The sequence below is a fragment of the Notamacropus eugenii genome, chromosome 4 (assembly GCF_028372415.1).
Source record: "Notamacropus eugenii isolate mMacEug1 chromosome 4, mMacEug1.pri_v2, whole genome shotgun sequence".
NCBI lineage: Eukaryota > Metazoa > Chordata > Mammalia > Diprotodontia > Macropodidae > Notamacropus > Notamacropus eugenii.
Window position 1 is genome coordinate 277,098,287 of NC_092875.1, and position 21,824 is coordinate 277,120,110.

A 21,824-nucleotide genomic window follows, 5' to 3' on the forward strand; every position below is an offset into this window, starting at 1 on the left:
TCAGTGAGTTTTTGAACCTCCTTTTCCATTTGTCTAATTCTGCTTTTGAAAGCATTCTTCTCCTCATTGGCTTTTTGAACCTCTTTTGCCAGTTGAGTTAGCCTATTTTTCAAGGTGTTATTTTCTTCAGCATTTTTTTGGGTCTCCTTTAGCAAGGTGTTGACCTGCTTTTCATGCTTTTCTTGCATCTCTCTCATTTCTCTTCCCAGCTTTTCCTCCACCTCTCTAATTTGATTTTCCAATCCTTTTTGAGCTCTTCCATGGCCTGAGCCCATGGAATATTTATTCTGTCTGTTTGGGATACAGAAGCCTTGATGTTTATGTCTTTCCCAGATGGTAAACCTTATTCTTCCTCATCCAAAAGGAAGGGAGGAGATATCTGTTCACCAGGAAAGTAACCTTCTATGGTCTTATTTTTTTCCCTTTTCTGGGCATTTTCCCAGCCAGTGACTTGACTTCTGAGCTTCCTCTTCACACCCACCTCTCCTCCAGATCCGCCCAGCCAGCGCTTGAGGTCTGAAATTCAAATGCTGCTTCCCAGCCTCAGGGCTTTTGGCGGGGCGGGGTTGTTATTCAGTGTGAGATTAAGTTCAGGTGCTCAGGTGGGGGGCAGGGCCACCTCACAGGGCTCAGTTCCCTCAGGGGATTTATGCAGAGACCTTCAAAAATGGATCTGAGCTTCTGCCTGCTTTGGGAGCCCTTGTCTGCTGCTGCCTCTGCTGCTGCCTCCCGAGGGGGCCTGAGTTATGGGGGAAACCCCACTCCCCTCTCGGCCAGCCAAAGAGACCCTCTCACTGACCTTTGGCCCTGTGGGCGGAGGGACCTGTGTGGCCACTGGAGATTCCCTCCTGAAGCCTGCTTGGATCTGCTCCTCTTGGTGTGGCTTGGCCAAGGCAGGGCTGGGCTCTGCTCTGGGTCCAGTGCGTGACAGACCTTTTGTGTCAGTCTTTCAGGTCTTTCTGGAACAGAAATCTACTTTACTCCATTGTTCTGTGGCTTCTGCTGCTCCAGAATTTGTTGGGAGTTCTTCTTTACAGGTAATTTATAGGCTGTGGGTTTGGAGCTAGCATATGTGTATCTTTCTACTCCACCATCTTGGCTCCTCTCCCCCAATCCTTCAATTTTTAAAGAAGAAAATATCTTATTTGGCTGACCAAAAGGAGATTTTAGTGGTCAAGTTCAAAGAAAAGAGAACTGAGTGAAATGTCTTTGCATTTTTGTTTTTTCTTCCTTAGTGAATTTCTATCATCACATTTTATGTTGTACAAAAATGTTTTATTTTTGTTTTGGGGAGGATAACTGTTGTTTTTTGTTGTTGTTGTTGTTGTTGTAACAAAACATGATAAAGTTTTTCATCAGAATCTTTTAAAAATGCATCCCATACTTCCCTGTCTCACAAATATTTTAAAGCTTCAAAAAGCCTTTTATTTCATAGATGTGGTTCAAACTTCTACCAACACAGATTTGTACCCTTTCATACTGTGGTAGACAATTTCGTGAATTGCCATGGACAAATATAATCATAACCCAAAGTTGAAACTGCTATTGACGAACCCTTCAGAATTTAACTTTCTGGGCTGATTCAGAGTCATTACTAAGAACATGAATCATTACAGATTCAAATGTTCAACTGGATCTATGATCCAAGATCTATGATCTTCTTGATTTGAGATTTTCCTGCAAGTGCGAATCATGCCCATTTATGCCTGACCTTCTCCATCTTATGAGATGCTAGTCCAGATGCACCCAACACTCTGTCATGCTAGAAATGTTTCTAGCTTTCTTTTGACATTTCAAGGGCACCAATGGGACACTCCATCTATTTATCCCTTACTCTTGCCACATGACCAGTTCATCTGCTTTTTCTGTCATATAATTCCTTGATGGTATCCTTTACTCATGTTCTTCAAAGTTCCTATAGGGCGCCTAAATGACACAGTAGATTGAGTGCTCACTCTGGAGTTAGGAAGACCTGAATTCAAATCCAGCCTCAAATCTTTACTAGCCATGCAACCCTGGGCAAGTCACTTAACCTCTGTTTGCCTGAGTTTCTCATCTGTAAAATGGGAATAAGAACAGCACCTACCTCCCAGGATTATTGTGAGAATAAAATGTGATAATATGTGTAAGGTACTTCGCAAATCTTGAAGTGTCATACAAGTGCTGGTTGTTGTTGCAGCTGTTGTAGCTTGCTTCTTCTTGCCATGTGCCTCTCCTTTACCCTCTATGCTTCTTTGGAGACAGTGATGTTTTATGTCTCATTGTCATAAAGCAACACCCGTAAAATGCTATTACTGAAAATACAGACCTTTGCTTTCATGGAAAACTTGTAGAAAACTTGTAGCCAGTCTACATGCTGGAATCTAGACAGCATACATTCTTCATCTCTTGGTCTTTCTTGCATGGATGGACAGGTTAAATTCCTTTGAGTAATTACAAATCTATCCCAGGAGATTCTACAATGTCCTGGAGTTTGATATCATCAGCAAATAAACATCTGAAGGACCTCACTTTATTTCATCTCCCAGGAAATCGTCCTCAACATATTTCTTGCCCAGATCTCTTGCCACACAATGACAAATTCCATTAGCATCATATACCACCCTGATTTATGCCTAGCCTGATATTTATTATAAGAGACTCAATGGACAGTTATTTCTGTTATGACATCTTTCAAAGTGATCTCAGTGTATAGATGGAAGAGATGCCCTGCTTCTCTCAAATTTTTTTTGTAATCAAGAAACAGTTAAGCACAGTGAGATCTTATATCCACTATATCTTTCAGTTAACTATAAGGGTATAAAGATGTGGTGCACTGTTGACTATCAGTTGCAAAAGTTTGCTTGTTCCTAAATAAAGCACTCAGACGTTGCAGTGATAAAATGAATCACAGGTTTTTGTGCTAAAGTAGAGCTGTTTGACTCTCCATGTTGACCCCAGAATGCTGTCCTTTTTGGGTTTTTATATCTCCTTCTTTTTAGGGTTTATCTATCTCTAGGTGAACAAGCTCTTAAGGCTATGTCTAAACTAAGAGCTTACTTAAACTAAGTAAAGACTGGAGTGACCCTCTTTCTTTGAGCTCTCTTACATGAGATTTTTCTCCCTTTTTTCATTCTTGGCTGTTCACTATTTGGGTAACTAAATGAACCTCTTGCTGTTCAGTCATTTTCAGCGTGTCTAACACTTTGGGACCCCATTTAGGGTTTTCTTGGCAAAGATACTGGAGTGGTTTGCCTTTTCCTTCTCCAGGCTAAATGAACTGCAGAAAATCAAAATATTTTTTATATTTTAAATTTGTAAAGGCTCTTCTTGCTACAAGATCTGGTCAAGGGATTAGGTTTTACAGGAATTTCAGTACCATTAGTAGCCCTCTAATTTCCACCATAATACAGATAGCGAGCCAGTAGACACAAACTGTTCTTGGCTCCAGAGAGGTATGAGATTTGAGTCAAACAGCCCAAGTTGACTAAACTAAGAATTATGGCAAAGCAAACCAGAAAAGAAAAAACCAACAAATAAAAACCCTGAAGTAAGTCCACAATGTAAAACTAACTATAGTAGGTAACCAATACTGACACATGCTGTATGTGGAAGGGAGAATAAAATAAAACACACTTTGTCACACATATTTTTATCTTCTGCTTATACAAGCAACTTGACTGAATTAACTAGTCAATTTAATCAGGAAAAAAAACAATCCATTCTATTCTATCCCATTCTAGTCTACTCAATAAACTTTCACTAAGTAGCCTGTTTTAGTCCCTAGGAACAGAAAACCATTTCAGGGATAGCCCTTAAGGATATTACAGCCTGATAGAAAGATATAATGTTTACCCAAATAATTATGATCAAAGGTAGAATGTGATAGGGATAAGATACTCTAAGAAAATTTAAGGACAGAGAGATAAAGAGAAGAGGAAGAAGACCAGACATTATTGAGAAAGTATAATCTGAGTTAGGCCTTGAAGGATTTCAATGAGAGAGAAAATTTTCTAATTGAATTCCGTGTTGCTATGGAGATATGCTTCCTAAATCCACTAGCTACTGACATTTTGGAATTGAGATTTCTGGGAAAGGCTCCTTGTGATGTTTTTTGGGACTGTTTTGCAGAGATTTCTAAGAGAAATGTGTGGAAAGAGTGGAGCTGGGTTCTCAGTGAGAGTTTGAAGTTTGTCTTCCATCTCTGGAACATGTGGATGGGCACCGTAGAGTACTAGAGTTTTTTTCCCAACTTTCCTCTCCTGAGTGACTATGATGAGGTGTTACCACTACTGCTGTTTGTGGTGTTTATCAGACTAAAGTGACACCTGAAAGAAAAGACTGTCCTGGACTGAGATTGAGGCTTGGTGAGATCTCTTCCTCTGTTCCCTTCTTCTGAAAAAGGGACAAGAAGCATTGCCATTAACTATCCCCACTCTTTCAGATTTTCACCTCAAATCCTTCATGTGTGTGAAAGGAACCTGAGGCTGTCTGCTTCAAACAGAAAGGCTCAATGTTAACAAAACCCAAGAACATTTTCCTAGGGGAAGGACTTTCCTGTTGAGGAAAAATTTTCTGGGAAAACTGGAAAGAGGTTTAGTAGAAAATATAATTAGACCAGAACTTATGCTGTGTATCACAATAAACACCAAAAAGATAAGTGATCTTAATATAAAAGGGCACATAAAAAAGACAGAGGTTCTTGAAAGGAGGTATATTTAATAGTTATTATTGGAGGAGAATTTATAGCTAGACACATTAGCTACATATATACATATATAGATATATAGCTAGATAATAGAGAGCATTACAAAAGTTGAAAATTTTAAATTATGTAAACAAAATGTATTTGCACAAAGAAAATAAATGTTTCTGGAATAAAAAAGAAAAACTAACTACTGATCAATATATGAATATGTATTTATATCTGTGGTCCCTAACAATTGCATGATTCCAAGCTTATGATCAAAGATTATGATTAGTTTTCATAAGAAAAAATATAATCTATCAACAAAATGTTTCAAGTCATTTCTAATAAGAGAAATTTTAACTGGAGTAACCAAGATATGATATGAAATCATCTTATTCAATTTGGCAAAAACAGTAAAAATAAATAGAAATAATTGATGTTGTAGTAAGTCTGACTATGTCTCCCTTTCCTCTTGTTGAATAAGCTATAATTTTTCCTTAATACCTCTAGGATTAAATATAAACTCTTCTGTTTGGCTTTTAAATCCCTTTGTTAATCTCTTATCCCTTTCTACTGTATCTGGTCTTCTTATATATTACACTCTTCCACATAATCTATGATCCATGCGTACTGACCTTCTTGCTCTTCCTCAACTCACTTTGGTCTCCATTGCCCTTGCTCTCTCCCATGCCTAGAATGCACTCCTTCAATATTTTGGATATACACCTACTGGAAATCTTCATTTCTTTTAAGATTCAGCTCAAGCTCCATATTCTACATGAAACCTTTCCTAGTGTCTCCAGTTGCTAGTTCCTGACTTCCCAAAGCTGTCTTGAATTCACTATGTACAGATTTGATGTACAGTACACAAATGTACTTACCTGTTGTCTCCCCCAATAAAGTATAAGCTTCTAAATAAAAGAGATAGTCTCATTTTCTTTTGTTTTGAATTCCTAGTGCCTTAGCACTGTGCCTGGCATATAGTAAATACTTAATAAACACTCATTGGTAAATTATATACTGCAAATTAGTCCAAATCAATTTGTAAATAAAGTTAGAATTATACAGGAATATTATTAAATTACTTATACTTATTGTCTGAGTAACCCTACTCGCTGTTACATTCTCCAAAAAGTTCAGTAATTGAAAGTCAAAATATCCATCACAGCACTTTTGTAGTAAGATGAACAAAAAAACCTAGAAACAAGGGTACCAATTAATTAGAGAATGGCTGGATAAATCGTGCTTAATGAACACGATAGCTTCTACCATAAAGAACAACAAAAATGATTAATTTGGAGAATCATGGGGAGTCGTATGAAATGATACAAAGTGGAGGAAGTAGTATAAGGAGAACATCTACACAGTGATTATGACAACATTCAGAGGCAATAGAACACAAAATACAATCATAATTATTAATTGTTAGCATAAACCTCCTTCCTCTCTACAGAGAGGTGGGGGACCCCACAGAGGCAGCTGCCATGTATTGTCGATTACCTTTGCATTAGACAAAGGATACAACTGTTAAAAAACGCCCCCCCACAAAACAACTGTTTAAAACTTTTTATTGGGGCATTTGTCAAAGATTATAAAATTAATTTACAAAGTAATTATTGAAAGTTTTTTTCCTTTCTTCTTAAGACCTTTTACAATTTGCCTATGTAATGGGGGTCTGACATATGTGGAGACCCAGCATATAAGGGAGATGCTTCTGGGAGAATTGTGAAGACTAGAATATACATGGACAATATAATAACAATTATACATGTGAAATCATGCAAAATATATTTCCATATCAGCCATATCACAAAAAAGTAAAAATAAAGTGAAAAAAATTTGTACTCAGAATCTATCGTTTCTTTCTGTGGGTGGATAACATTTTTTCATCATTAGTCTTTTATGTGTGAAAATTTGTCCCATGGTACCTCTACCTTCACCCTTCTCCCAGTGCAACTCTCTTTCTCACCGCTGCATTCTTTGTTTTGGAGATCATCCCAACGTAATTACCTCACACTCGTGCCCTCTGTCTGTAATGGTAAGCAAAGTAGGATTTTTTTGCTCGTTTTTTGGGGATTAAATTCTAGCCAGTCAAGCGCCTTTGATTGAGTCTTGCCTTTGACTGAATCAATCAAGAATCTTTGATTGGAAACACCATATATATTGTATGCTTAGAAAGAGGAGAGCTGAGAAGAGTAGAGAGAGAAGTAGAGCTGAAAGAGAGAAGCTACTGTGAATGGGCTAGGGGAACTTGCTTGTGGGGAGGCCTGTGATGTTGGAAGCTCTGTCTGTTGATCTGTGTTAATTCCTCAGACAGAAGCCCTGTCTGTTGATCTGTGTTAATTCCTCAGACAGAAGCCCTGTCTGTTGATCTGTGTTGATTTCTCAAACAGAAGTCTTGTTGATGGCACTGGTAATGTGTATAAAAATTGTTATAGCCCCGTTAAGCTTTGTTTTCCTAGAAACAGTAGCTGTAGTCAGGAGCCCCTGGAGCACTACTGTCAGGCAGAAGCAGGAAGAGTTTGGAGTGGAACAGTCTCATGAGCTGAGACAATGAACAGGAGCAGAGAGCTGCCTGCCTGTAAACGCAGGAAAGAGGTGGGAGCAACTCAAGATGAGAGAGGACTTTACTTGGACACTGTGTATTGATTAAGGAGATGTTCTTATAGTGAACTAGGGGTGGATGGTGTGGTATTTTCTACCCCTTAAGGATGCATTGTGCTAGGGCAGACCCTAGCCTGGGACTCCCTGACTTTGGAGATGCAATAATAATATGCTATGACATATATATGATATACTGAGTGTGTTTTATGTATATATGTGTATGTATACATGTATGTATAACACATAATATACTGAGTATTTTATAAATATATATATATGACATACGACACACTGATACTGAGTGTTATAATGTATATGTATCAGATGATATGCTTTGTTTAAGGATAATGCTATGAACATTATGCCTTACTTTACTGAACAATGTTTAGTTTATTGCTGAATAGAGAGTTCATTATGCTATGTGATTAGACCCTTAAAATTATTCACAGAAGCAGATTGGCTTTACACTGTCTAGCAGACTCCTTCTAACTGCCTTAATAATGCTAAAGTTCTTCGGAGCTATATTTCTCGTTCTCCTATATAGGAACGTAAACAGTATAATTCCCTTGTGGTTACTCTTTCATATTTACCTCTTTATGCTTCTCTAGGGTCTTCTGTTTGAATATTAAATTTTTTATTTAGCTCTGGTCTTTTCATCAGGAACACTTGGAAGTCTTCTATTTAATTAAATATATAATTTCTCCCCCCCTGCAAAGGATTATACTCAGTTTTGCTAGGTAGTTTATTCTTGGTTATAATTCTTGCCCCTTTGCCCTCCAAAATACCATACTCCAAGCCCTCCACTCCTTTAATGTGGAAACTGCTAAATCTTGTGTGAATCTGATTATAGTTCCATGATATTAAAATTGTTCCTTTCTGCTGCTTGCAATATTTTCTCCTCAATCTAAGAGCTCTGGAATTTGGCTACATTCCGAGAAATTTTTATTTTGGGAGGTGATTGGTGAATTTGTAAAATTTCTATTTTTACCCTCTGGATCTAAGCTATTGGAGCAATTTTCCTTTATAATTTCTTGAAATATGATATCTAGGCTCTTTTTTTTAAATGGTGGCTTTTAGGTAGTTTAATAATTCTTAAATGATCTCTCCTTAATCTGTTTTCCAGGTCAGTTATTTTTCCAATGAGACATTTCACATTTTCTTGTCTTTTTTTTTTTCATTTTTGACTTTGTTTTGTTGTTTCCTAAACTGTCATGGAGTTGCTAGCTTCCACTTACCCAATTCTAATTTTTAAGGAATTATTTTCTTCAGTGAGCTTTTGTACCTCTTTTTCCATTTAACCACTTCTGCTTTTTAAGGAGTGCTTTCATTCAGTTACTTGTTTGTACTTTCTTTTCTATTTGACCTATTTTGTTTTTAGAGAAGTCCTTTTCTTTAGTGAATTTTGTACCTCTTTTACCATTAGGTCAATTCTGTTTTTTAAGTTGATATTTTCTTCAGTAATTTTTGTGCCTCCTTTACCAAGCTACTAATTATCTTTTCATAATTTTCTTGCATCATTCATTTTTTTGTTCCAATTTTTACCTATCACTCTTATTTCTTTCTTTAACTTTTCCAAGAAGTTTTGCTGACCTTTGGTCCAATTAACATTTTTCTTTGAGGCTTTGCCTGTAGCTGTTTTCATATTGCCCTCTCCTTCTACATTTATGTCTTGGTCTTCCCTGCCACTATATTAGCTTTTTATGCTCATATGCTTTTTTTGTTGTTTACTCATTTTCTTGGCCCATTTCTTCACTTTGAACATTATGTTAAATTAGGCTCTGCTCACCTGAGGGTGGGGAGGCACTGTGCCAAGTATGAGGGTGTATATGGGTGTGTGTGTGTGTGTGTGTGTGTGTGTGTGTGTGTGTGTGTGTGTGTGTGCTGTTGTTTTTAAAGCTAGTTCTGATGGTCTTCAAGCTTTGGGCACTTGCAAGTCAGTGGGAGAGGTGTGGTCACTGCTCTCCCAGTCTGTGCTGTGGTTTTTGCCCAGGAAGGGCTCCTGATCCTCTGCAGCAACAAGTACTCATGCTCCCCTTGGCCCTGGAATTGTGGCCGGGCCCCTACTCTGTTGTGTTATAGACCTTTCCTGCAAACCTCCTAAATTGTTTTTGATTGGAAAAATATCTTCCTCTGAACTTTTGTTGGATCTGATGCTCCAAAATTTGATTGGGGTCATCATTTTAATGTTGTTTAGAGAGGAGTATTGGGAGAGGTCAGCTGGGTCCTGGAATGTACTCTGCTATCTTGGTTCCTCTTTGACTGCATCTTAATAAATGTAAGCTTATAAGTTTCTGTGACTGAAGGAGAATAAAAGTCTGTCATATCCCAGGCAGCTAAACTTCTAGTTCGGCTTCTCTGAACCTAAGGGGGCAGATCTTCTAATGATAAACACATCACTCAGCCCATACCCCAAGTCTTCTCATTTTGTTAAGATTTTCCAGATTTTGCATTCAGCTACCATACCCTTAAAGGACCTAGGGTCACCGTCACACTAAGATAAAATACTAGAACATGGTTTTAGTTGAGGTCTGCCCCCTCAAATATTTTAGTAGGCCAATTTCATTTTATCAGTCATAAAGAAATATATCTCTTAAATTAATCTGAGGTTGTTCTCTAACTCATGAGTGCTTCTTTCCCATAATTTACATCTCCTTCTATGGGGAGAAAAAGAAAACAAACATGAAAAATTCTTGCTATCTAGTTTAGAGCCATCTGTAATTTTGGCACTAATTATGTAGGATTGCCACCTAGTGGACAACTTAATACTACCTCCAATTTTGCAACAAACTTCATTATTCTGCACTACCGTTATGCCTGTCTTTATCATGGCAATGTGTTCCTGAAAATATATGTGAAAATCAAATTTCCATGAATGAAATCACATTTAAGAGGAGTTGAATTTTAAAAAATCTTACAAGCACTCCTTCAAGTAAAGTGAATTTATCTCATTTATCTGTGTTGTAAATGTTGTGAATATATATCAGCAGGAATTAGTGGGATAAGAAAGCATGCTTAGACAAAACTGGACAGTAGATTCAATTAAGTCAGATTATTCCAAGATAATTTCTTAAACTAACTTTTCCCCCCAATGGCACTTGATCTAGTGCAACTGTCCCCTCATTTAAAAAATGCCTTTTCTACTTTTTCATGTAGCAGATCAGGGACTAAGCAGAATTCAAATATGATGACTTCACTGCCATTGGGGGGAAAAGTTAGTTTAAGAAATTTTTACAGATCTTTTCTCTTTTTTGGATTGTTTATTGGACCACTTACCAGTTTTATCCTTATTCTCTTGGGATAATCTGAAGTAATTGAAACTGTTAATGTAATATGATAAATTAATAATATTTAAGTCCTAAGTTGTGATTAATGAAATTTTCTATTTGAGGTAAAAACTCTTGGAATATAATTTACTACTGTTTTAAGTTTTGATCACAGGGGTGGTTGCTCAAATTGTCATGAAGCCAATAGCAGAAAATTATGTTTACTGAAGACTGAGAACTGCTAAAGATGGATGTCTGTGCCTAGGAAAAGTTTTGGAGACAACCCTGGCATGGTCAATGGTAGGATGCCCTTGATTCAGTTTCTACATTGTGCTATTTCCTTTCTGAACAGAAAACTTTCCCCACTTGGCTAATCCTAAACCTGGCTTCTGATACCCTGTGACAATTGGTTGCCAGATATGACTTGTACCTGGAATCAGATAGAGTTAAGGGAGTTTGTTTTTCCTGTTATGATATATGTCAGATCAGTCTGTGTCCCTAAGGGGACAAGCCTTGACATTTTTATAGCAATATTCCTCCTTTTCTTTTCACAGCAAATTTCTATAAACAGGGGAGGTGAACAGTAGAAATTTTGTAAATACAATACTATATCATGAATTAATACATTGATGCTGGAACATCTCTGGGTTACTATAATAAAATGCAAAAATGAAAAATATTATAATTTTCATCTGTATTTGTGGTCAAATTATAATATAGAGATGATATCCTCTAATGGGGGAATTAGGTAAAGTATTAAGACAAAGATGTAATGTAAAAGTTTCCAGTTAAATGGAGTAGTAAATTTTGAGAAAGCAATTGGATTAGACTGTTTTCTCTAAGAATTATATATATAAACATGATTGCCTTCCAAATGTATCTAGCATGAAATTTCAGACTTTGAGTATGTTTTGTAATAAATTCTAAAAATTGGATTAAGGATTTTACATTTAAAAATTGTATGAATAATTGTAAAGAAAGTGAAATTATTTTCCCATTTCTTAAGAATTTGATAATTTTTAAAAGGCAGAAGAGTTCATTTTACAAGTTAGACTCTCATGAGTTTTTTTTTATAAGATTCTCATATCAGGTACATAGCTTAGGAAAGAAAGAAACTGCAAAATAAATAAAAATTGAAATTCTCTGAAGTTTCAGGTTTGGAGAACCAAATTTTAGAGAATGTACTAAATTGTATCAAGTCTTGTTTACTAGTAGATTTAATCAGAGTTATATAGGAACCTCTAAAAGTGATTTGGAACCAGAGAAGCAGAGACCCCTTCATAGGTGTCTTAGGAGTGAAGCCTATTCCAGAATGTACAAGAGAAAATATTCAGGGACCAAATGACTACATAGGACATCTGGAACTCAGAATATGCTTATTAAATGGACATTTGGAGTTGCTTAGTAGCATACAAGGAGATTTGATATATAAGTTAATTTTGATGATCAGTATTGTATTGCTTTGGCTTTTTGTTTCATGATACTTATGTTTAAGTTTTGAGTTACCTTGGTGACATGGCCTTCTCAAAATTAGTCCATTGTGAGCTCTCAAATTAATCTGACTACATAAGTTGACTTATATAATTTTTATTTTGAATATGTGAAAAAACCTTATAGATTACTTATCTGACTATCACCATTATCCTTTATCTCTCCTCTCCTTCTCAGCTAAACTCCTTGAGATAACTCTCCAAATATTTTAAGCACAATTTTTATTGTACAAATACAAATTTCTCTTATATGTCCCTGGCTCTCCACTGTGGAGTCGGGGCTTTTATTCCTTCTTACCTGAGCTGTTGCATAAGTTTTTAACGTTTCCCTGCCTTATGACTCTCCCTGTTCCAATCAATCCTTTACAAAGCTCTCAAAATGATATTCCTAAGGAGGAGTCACTCTACTCCTACCCGATAAACTCCACTTGTTCTCTGTTACCTCCTTGGTCAAATTTAAAATCTTTTGTTTGGCATTTAAAGTTCTTAGCCAGGTCCTTTCCTATCTTCCTGTCTTCTAAACTTCATTTCTTTCCGCTATTTATAATGAAATTGCACTGGTTTCTACTTTTTTTTCATCACACACAATACTCCCATCTCTATGTGATGGGGTTCAGACTATAGAAACCTCCTTGAACTCTCCTTGAATCTTCCCACTTAATCTGGCTTTTAAAATTTGTTACCCTTGAACTAGCCTGGCCCATCCTTGATTACTTCCCACCCAAGCCCTCCATTATCTGACACCTCCCTATTGCCTCCAGCTGTTTCCTACCCTTGATCACATCACTGATTACCCCAGTCCCATCAAGATCTTCCTTAGACCCCTCCTCCCAGACTACTAGACCACCCCCAAATCCCTCCCACAGCCTTTCTGTATATAAATTCCATCTCACTTCCATGAAGGTGCTCAGATTCTATCCAGCTCTGATTCTGTCTAGCTGAGGTTCTATTGGGCCTGCTTGTCAATACAGGTGTCACAATAGTTAAGAGCCAACCAAATATGGTGAATCTTTAATAAACTTTGTTTTATTTTGGCTGAAAGAAGGCTTGAGTCGAATTCATTTGGCAGGACCCGGCATGCGGCTATTTTGGGGTCCTGACCACCCCAAACCTCAATATTATGCTTTTCTGACCTCATCATTTGCCTTATATTAGCTATTTTCCTGTTCCTGGAATACTCTCCCTTTTCAGTTCTATGCCTTAGAATTCTTATTTTCCTTCAAGACCCAATTCAAACACCACCCTTACAGGATGCCATTTTTGTAGTCTTCTGAGCTGTTAGCATCTTTCAGGTTGCATTCTATCTATTCCATATATATCTTGTATATTCTTGCATATACTGTCATAGACTGGGAACTAAATATGTAGTAAGTGCCTGATCCACGTAGGTGTCTGTAAAAGCTACTGGATGAACTGGAATGGCAGTGCATAGGAAATGTCCAGATGTGTTGGTTATGCCCTGTGGGGCATCTAAATAGCAAGCTAATTTGGGACTCAGAGATTTGAGCATTTTGAGAATTTAGAGTGGAAGTCTTCCAGTCAATCTCCTGAGAAAGAATTGATTGGGAGGACAAGAGGATCAATTCCTTAGCTTTCACCTTTGTCTTAGTTTCTTCCTTGAGTCCTTGCCCCCTTGGCCAGAAGAAATCCCATGATTTCATTACTTTCCTACTAGTGTCCCTAGGTCAGCAACAGCTAAGGTCAGGGTCTGCATTGGGAGTCAAAGATAGACTAGAAGTGATGGGAAGAGGCAGATTCAAGTCTCTATAAGGATCCTAGCAGAAAAACTACACTGTACCTAAAGAGAACATCTTTAAGGACTCTAGGAAAAGAATTTCCAGGAGCTACCTAGTTTTCACATGTAGGCTTTTCTAGGCTTGATCCCACTTTCTCCTGGACTATTAATTTATAGGAAAATGGGTCATGGATATTTCAGGAATATATCTCAACAATTTAGTCTGACTGACTAACATATGTGTGTGTGTGTGTATATATATGTATATATATATGTAATGTACACTATACATATTTATATATATATATATATATAATGTATATTAAAATGTAAACTTTTTCAGGGAAAGGACTATTTGGCCTTTCTGTAATTCCCTAAAGCTTAGCACAGGAGTTGGCACATAGTGAGTATTTAATTAGTGCTTGGGGATTTTTGGCTTGGTTAATTGGGATGATCTGGCTTAGCTTTTCAAGCCATTAAATTAACTGAATTAAGAGCCAGAAGGGATCTTAGAAATATTCTAATCCAATCTCCTCCTCTTCCAGAGGAGGAAATTGAGGCTCAGAGATGAGAAGCAACTTTCTCAAGGCATTACAAATGATAATTCGCAAAGCTGGAATTTGAACTGAGATTTTGACTTGAAATCCAGTGCAAAACAATTATGCCTTGTACTATTTTCCCACTGTTTGGATCTATTATTTTTTCATAATTTTCCATCATCATCAACTTACATAGTTTTTTTCAAATATGCTTATACTCTAAGCCATTGTTGTTGCTAGCTGTATTATTTTTCTGTTTAGCAAGGTAATAAAGTATTTACTGGCTCAGAGGGTTTTTGGCATTTCAGCTTTCTTGCTGTGTAGATCAGAGAAATGTGATAATCACAGTCAATGTCTTTACTTTTATCTATTGTTTTTTGCATTTAACAGGAAGAGAATTTCTATGCATGTTGTAAGGGTTAGTCCCTCACTGAGAGTAAATCTCCTTGCTCTCATCATAATAGTGTAGACTAATGTATAGACTAATTTTGTATAGACTGATTTTGAGAATTGACTTATAAAATAAAACGCCATCCCTTCCATCACCCAATAAAACTCCATCTCATCTTCCACACTTTTAAGATGCGTTGCTGGAAAGGAAGAACTTCAAGGAAAGAAATGTCTAATGCAGAGAGAAATATATGTGTGGAAGGAGCCATCAATATTTTCTTCAAGAAGAATGTTAGAAAGTGCTGGATATAATGAGTACTGAGAAAGATCACAAGATATGAAATTGACTATATCTCAACGTCCAGGAAACAACTGGCTACTCACATGAGTCGTTAGAGAACAAAGCTATATATAAATATTAACTTAGAAGCTGATGGTCTACATGTGAGATCCTTGTCCAATGACCAAAAAATGTACCTATAAATGGAGAAATCAAACAGTATCAATCTTGATGTTGGCTCTACAATTGAAACTGAAAGACAAGAGGCAGTCATCACTAAATGAAGGATGGCCCAGAGATTGTCACTGGATAGGCAAGCAGAAGGATTAATCAAATTGGTTTAATTTTGTACTAATAAACTACAAAAACCTCCATCATTTCGTGGGATACTTGATCATCTCTTTTTGCAGTGGTAAAAGGGTATTAGCAAATTGGAACGGTATTAGCAAAAGATAAGTTCTTTCATGGTGATGAAAGTTGAAATTTACCTGACAAAATCTGTTGCAGAAGATGAAGAGGTAAGGAAATTCTATGAATATCTCGATAAGACCCTCCCAATTAAATCAATATATGCTTTGATACATAGTGACTTCAATACAAAGAGGAGAATGGAATAAGCATTCATATATCTAGCACGACGTACCTGGTACTGTACTAAATACTTTACAAATATTATCTATTTGACAAAAATATGTATGGGGAGAACGATGAAAAATATTTCAGAAAATATTATTTAAGAGTAAGAAATGAGAAAACTTCACATTTATAGATGATGAATAATTCCTTTGAGGAAAGAATTGAGAGATAATAGTTACAGTTAGGACCAAATAACATTTTTAATTAACTTGGTTATATTTTAATAGAGAAGAAATCATTTATTACATCTATGGAAATTATTACCAAACCAAATACTATATATACAGTCATATCATTAAGTTGTTAAAGCAAAAAGTAGAATTAACAAAAATTAAAGAACAAAAATAAGAAAAATATAAAGCACACAACTAAAAACAACTCCAACCCGAACTGTTTATATAAGTTGTTAATCTGGAAAATGGGTAATGGATGAAAGAGTAGATATCATTACTGATTGTAAGCATTTCTTAAAGAAGTCTAACAAATGTAAATCAACTTCCATAATTAGAAAACCAAAATAGACTAGAAATTATTTATCAGCCATCAAGTATTTGATGTGTTGTTAAGTAGAGATATATGGAATCCAAAGGCAAGCACCAGATTTTTAGACTATAGAATTGTTTGTAAAATCTTCCCGGGGATAGTGGAAGATTATGGGTAGTACTGCTTCACATAACAACAAGAAGCCATAGAGAGGGGAAAACACATTTTTTAAAAAAGTTTGGAGAGAGCTCCAATTAAGCAAAATCAACCTGAGGATATTTAATAATGAAACTGGAAGGAGGTTTTCAATTAGATGAAAAATGGAAAAGTCTACATGAAACTTCTGCAACAGATTCTTTTCATGCAACAGAAAGCAGAGTCATTACATTTGGTTCCATCATCATAGTCTCAAATGTAGTACATGAAGAAAATAGAATTAGTACTAGAAAACAAAGGTTAACACAATATTCATGGAGCAGATATGTGCTAAAGGCAATGCAGTTTTGAGAATATGGAAGAACTGATCCTCAATATGTATATCTCAAAGAGAAGACTCCAAAGGTGAAGAAAAAATCTTGGACCTTATTACAACTCAAAGAACGAGGCCAAGAGAATGATAGAAACTATCAACCCATGTATGATTTTCCTATATATACAATATTGTTACGATAATAATATACACAAACTGGGGAAACACTTCTATAGCAAGGTTTTCTAATAAAGTTCTCATTTCTCATAAACATAGAGAACTGAGCCAAATTTGCAAAAATAAGAGCCATTCCCCAATTGATAAATGGTCAAAGGATATGAATAGGTAGTTTTCAGAGGAAGATTTCAAAGATATCAGTAGTCATATGAAAAAAATGCTCTGACTCATCATTGCTTAAAGAAATGAAAATTAAAACAACTCTGTGGAACCGCCTCATTCATATTTATCAAATTGACTAAGATGATCGAAAAGGAAACCAACAGGTGCTGGAGGGCATGTGGGAAAATAAGTACACTGATGTACTGTTGGTGGAGCTGTGAACTAGTCCAACTATTTGGCAAATCAATTTGGAAATATGATCAAAATTATTAATCTATACCTACCCTTTGACCCAACAATACTGCTACTAGATCTATACCTCAAGTAATCAAAAGATAAATTAAAAGTATCCATATGTACAAAAATATTTATAGCAGCTCTTTTTGTGGCAGCAAAGAATTGGAAACTGAGGGTTTGCTCATCAATTGGAGAATGGCTGAACAAATTATGATATATGATCATACAGCAGTATGAAAATACAGCAGTATTTTCAAGATAAATAACTCTGAAGGACTTGGCAGCTCTGAGGAACACAATGATCTACCTGAACTTCAGAGGTCCCATGGTAAAAAATACTATATACCTCCAGGTAGAGAACTGAGGGACTCAGTACACACAAAATTACTAAAATGCTAAGTTGCATTAAAAAAGAGAGAGCATAATCTGTACACACATCAGTGAGGAAGCTATGAGAAGGGAACAAATTAATAATATTTTACAACCTACTAGAATTGTAAAGCCACACAATTGACTGAAAGGTTCAGAGAATATAATATTCCACTGTGTTTATTTTTTGTTGAATATAAAAAGCCCATTATTTAGTAGGAGCAAAATACTACTCCCATGAATATGTTAAAATCATGCAAGATTCCTTGAAAGATATAACAAGACAGATAACTTTGTTCAAGGATCCCATCATTAAAGGAGGATAAAAACAGTGATATTTGCTCATGAAAGGTCTTTCTCACCCTTGTGGAAGATATTCAACATTCATGAAAACATGTCAAATGCACATCAGAGATTCAGAGGTCCTCTAACTGCTTTAGTTTACAAAAGACATCATGCTGATTGCATCAAACCCAGAAATGCTATAGAGCCTTATGAATGAGACTATAATTACTCAAGAGAATTTGTCCTAACTATCCATAAAGGAAAAACCAAATGGATGGAGAATGACTGTTTTCCAGAATATGATATATAAACAGAAAACCTATAGAAATTATCCATCAGTTATTTGTTCTTCATTTTTTAATATGACCAGTGACACCATGAGTGATATTGGGTGATTCATGGGTGAATTGGATTTGAGAGAAATGATTATTAATAATCAATGATTTGGGGAGATGCAGAGTTCACCCTTTTTCTATAGTCCTCATCTCAAAGTTCAGTCTCTTGAGGGACACTAACTTAGCTCTCCTCAATCTTGGTCAGGTTCCCCCTTCCCCACCCCCCATCTTACAAGGAATCCCTAATCTAAGGTGAATTCCTCTCAATCAAGCCTGGGTAGAGAGAGATTCTTTTGTCTAGGTTGGGAGAGGTCTGGAAATAGGGATGGTCTCTCTGTCCAAGAGTGGCATGATGTTACTCTCAGTCCCTCACTGGAGTGAGCTCATTTCTCTTTGTAAAGTTTACTTCTTATTAATTGTTGACTAATCAGAGTTCATTGTTACCCTCAGAAACAGCCCTCTCCTAAGAGAATATAAATATGAGCCTGTTGCCACTATGGTCTTTGGCATTTGAGAGTTCCTCTGGCCTCTTTTTTATTAAAATACTGGAATTATGAATACAATGACTGAATAATTATAAGTTATATCTCTTGAACTTTTGAAATGTCACAGATTTCAGTTAGGCTGAGTTACAGAAAATCATCAGCTTTGTCTAGTGGCAAGACAAAAGTCAGGATGGTCTGGGATGCAGTGGATGATCTTGGCACCTTTCATGTCTGACCAGCCTCTGAGTGCTCCATAGTTTTTGCTTCAGTCACCTCCATGGAATATATTATTGGAACAAATTGTTCTCATCTGCCCATTTGGCCAGGAAGGGGAGGTCTTCACATGGTTGGGGTATGTGGATTTGAGGCCTGTTGGTTATTCTCAACCTGGTTTAGACTATATGCCAAGACAGTTTACTGAACTGTAGCCACTGTGCATGCTACAGCTTTTTGGAGACACAGGTAAGAATTGAGTACCTTAGACAGTAAAAGTGGATTAGCAGCCCTCACACCAAAGGTGCTAGTCCTTCTTGAACATCCCATACACCCCTTTCCATCAGTATACATATCTGGGACAAACACTACAAATGGGCAATGAGTTTGACCCACAATTGCTGAGAAAGAGAACAGGCTAAGTTGACTTTGTAATCTTACATAGTTCTTTTATCATTCCAAGGTTCTCTTTGAAATACAGACCCACTTTTGTAATATCAGTGTTCTTCTGGCAGTATATTGTTATAGCTATGAGTCATGCTATACCACAGTCTCCTAAGAACTAAAGGGTAGGGTGACCATGAGTAGACATGGACATGAAACATTTAAAATTATGCAGAATCATATACATGTCATCAGAGAAATACATGATCAGAAATATGATGGGTCATTCACAGAGTGAGGGTTAATTCCAGAGAACCAAAAGAATATTTTCAGTACATAGTGTAGAACTCTAGGGATAGATTTACAGGAGCATACGGATAAGAATTGCACAGCACAAGAAAATGTGGATACATTGCTATCTCATTGGGAAAGCATACCCATACTGTAAGGCAGCTAGATGGTGCACTGGATGGAGCATGAGGCCTGAAATCAGGAAGACCTGAGTTCAAATCTAACCTCAGATATTTCTTATTTGGGTAAGTCATTTAACCCTGTTTGCCTCAGTTTCCACATCAGTAAAATAAGCTGAAGAAGGAAATGACAAGCCACTCCAGCATCTATGCAAAGAAAACCCCAAATATGGTAACAAATAGTTGGATACAACTGAGTAACAACTAACATTGGAGAGAACATACATCCTTTGAAATATCTGTAAAATATTAAATTCTTCATAATCAACCTTACTAAGGATGTGTTTGAAACATCATAGAAAAATGCTTGTTGGCAAAAGATTATTCATTATAGATACTTGAGGGATAGGTACTGTAACTATAATTCATGTCAGGAGTTCTCATCTAAATATATTTCACTCTAAAAGGAAATAGAAATCAGGAGTAAGAGGGAAGGTAGATTAAAGAAGGGATTAATCCTTAGTAAAAACAAATTCTAACTAAGAAAGGTGAATTGGAAAGAGGAATTTAAAAGAAAAGATAAGAATTTGTGATTGGGTTGTGGGTGAGTGACCCACAATGACTGAGAAGAGGGACAGGAAAGCCTAAGCAGGCTGCACCACACCTAGACTACTAGTTCTGAGCACCTCTCTCTTTAACTATACTCTTATTCTTTATAAAGACAGAAAACAAAGAGAAAGAAAAGTATAAGATAATAAAATGGAGGGAAATACAAGATTAATTATCACAACTATGAATATGAATGGAATGAACTCACCAATAAAATGGATGAAAAGAGAAGAATGAATTATAAAACAGAATCCAGTGATATGTTGATTACAAGAAACACCAAGTGCCACATCTTCATTCCTCTAAGGGTTGACTGCGCTTCACATCCCTGGACTTTTTACCCTGAAAGTAGACTCCACCCCTGTGGTACTTCCCTTCCTCTGATCGGTTGCTTCCTGCCAGAACCTTCCTTTTAAGGAAAATGCCCAGGTCAGCTATGTCTTCATTCCTTTCAGGTATCCTCTCTTGACCCTCTGGATTTTTTCTGCCCTACCCCCCATGCAGGTACCTTCTCCTTCTCTGACCCTTTTTCAGCTTCGTTTGATGTATTATCTTCCCTATTAAAAACTGAAAAGGAATTCTATGAATAAGCTTTTAGTACTTTCCACTTTTGTCTAGAGTCAACTAGCAAGACTCTAAAAGTACAAGTCCCAAAGGACTTTTTGTCTCCTTTCAGCTACAAAGTTACATCCAATGAAAGAGAAGTTAAAGTCCTGTTACCATTGAAATGGTAAGTTGAAGTTTCTCTTTGGGTTAGGGGAGATGTGTTCTATTCAGTCATCTTATCAATATTTTTTTTCTCATATTTGGCCAAAATACTCTGGTGTCCATATGAGCAAATACACCAATCCAAATGCTTTCTGGATTGCATGTTTTTCATCATATAGATTCACCCTAAGGAAAAGGGGTAGAAAAAAACTCCTCTCTTCTATACCTGGGATATTATAGCCACTGAATCAGGGTTGCAAGGCAACTTGGCAATCAATTAATCTCACCCATGTATAGCCACTTTATGGAATTAAGATAAGAATCTTATAATATAATACATCAAATGATCTATGATTTGACTGGTGTCACTAAATTCAGCTAACCACCACTCTGTGCCTGAGTGGTCAGCTTAATGGATTGCTGTGACTTCCTTTGCACCTCTCAAAAGTCATCATTTGGTCATCAGAGCTCTGGTGCTTAGCTTCCTTGAATGTAGCTAGACTAGCCCCAGCATAACAAATAAAGAATTTATTTCTAGGACCTCACCTGAAGCCTTTCTAGCTTGGAAGAACTAAGGGCCATGCTGGTACAGACTTTAGAACCCAGGTTCACCTTCTTGTCATGATGACACATTGACCTAGAATCTTTGTGGAGGAAAGAAAAATTTGGCTGACTAAAGAAGGAAAATAATTGAAACCAATTCTACCAAATCGAAAAAAAGGAAGATAATATAAACTCCTAAATAACACAAAACACTGGTTTTAAAAAAGCAGTGCCCAGCTGTGCTGTGCTTTTCCAGCAGATGGAGCAGGTAGTTTACAATCAAAAGTTATTTCATCATCCGTGGTTCAATACCTCCAAAGAAAAATGTAAAACCAACTATATGTTCCCC

At 36.5% G+C, this 21,824-nt stretch overlaps 1 protein-coding gene across 2 annotated transcripts in view; it reads right to left on the reverse strand.

Annotated features, from left to right (window-relative positions):
* CYP7A1 (cytochrome P450 family 7 subfamily A member 1) overlaps positions 1-21,824 on the reverse strand; it is a 49,785-nt gene that overhangs the window by 12,819 nt on the left and 15,142 nt on the right. Inside the window, exon 1 of one of the 2 annotated variants that reach the window (XM_072604647.1) lies at positions 20,433-20,539. The exons of the other annotated variant lie outside the window; for it this stretch is intronic. The gene's annotated coding sequence lies outside the window, so the exon portion shown is untranslated. Of the gene's footprint in view, positions 1-20,432; positions 20,540-21,824 lie in introns of those variants that run through there. 2 annotated transcript variants of the gene reach the window in all.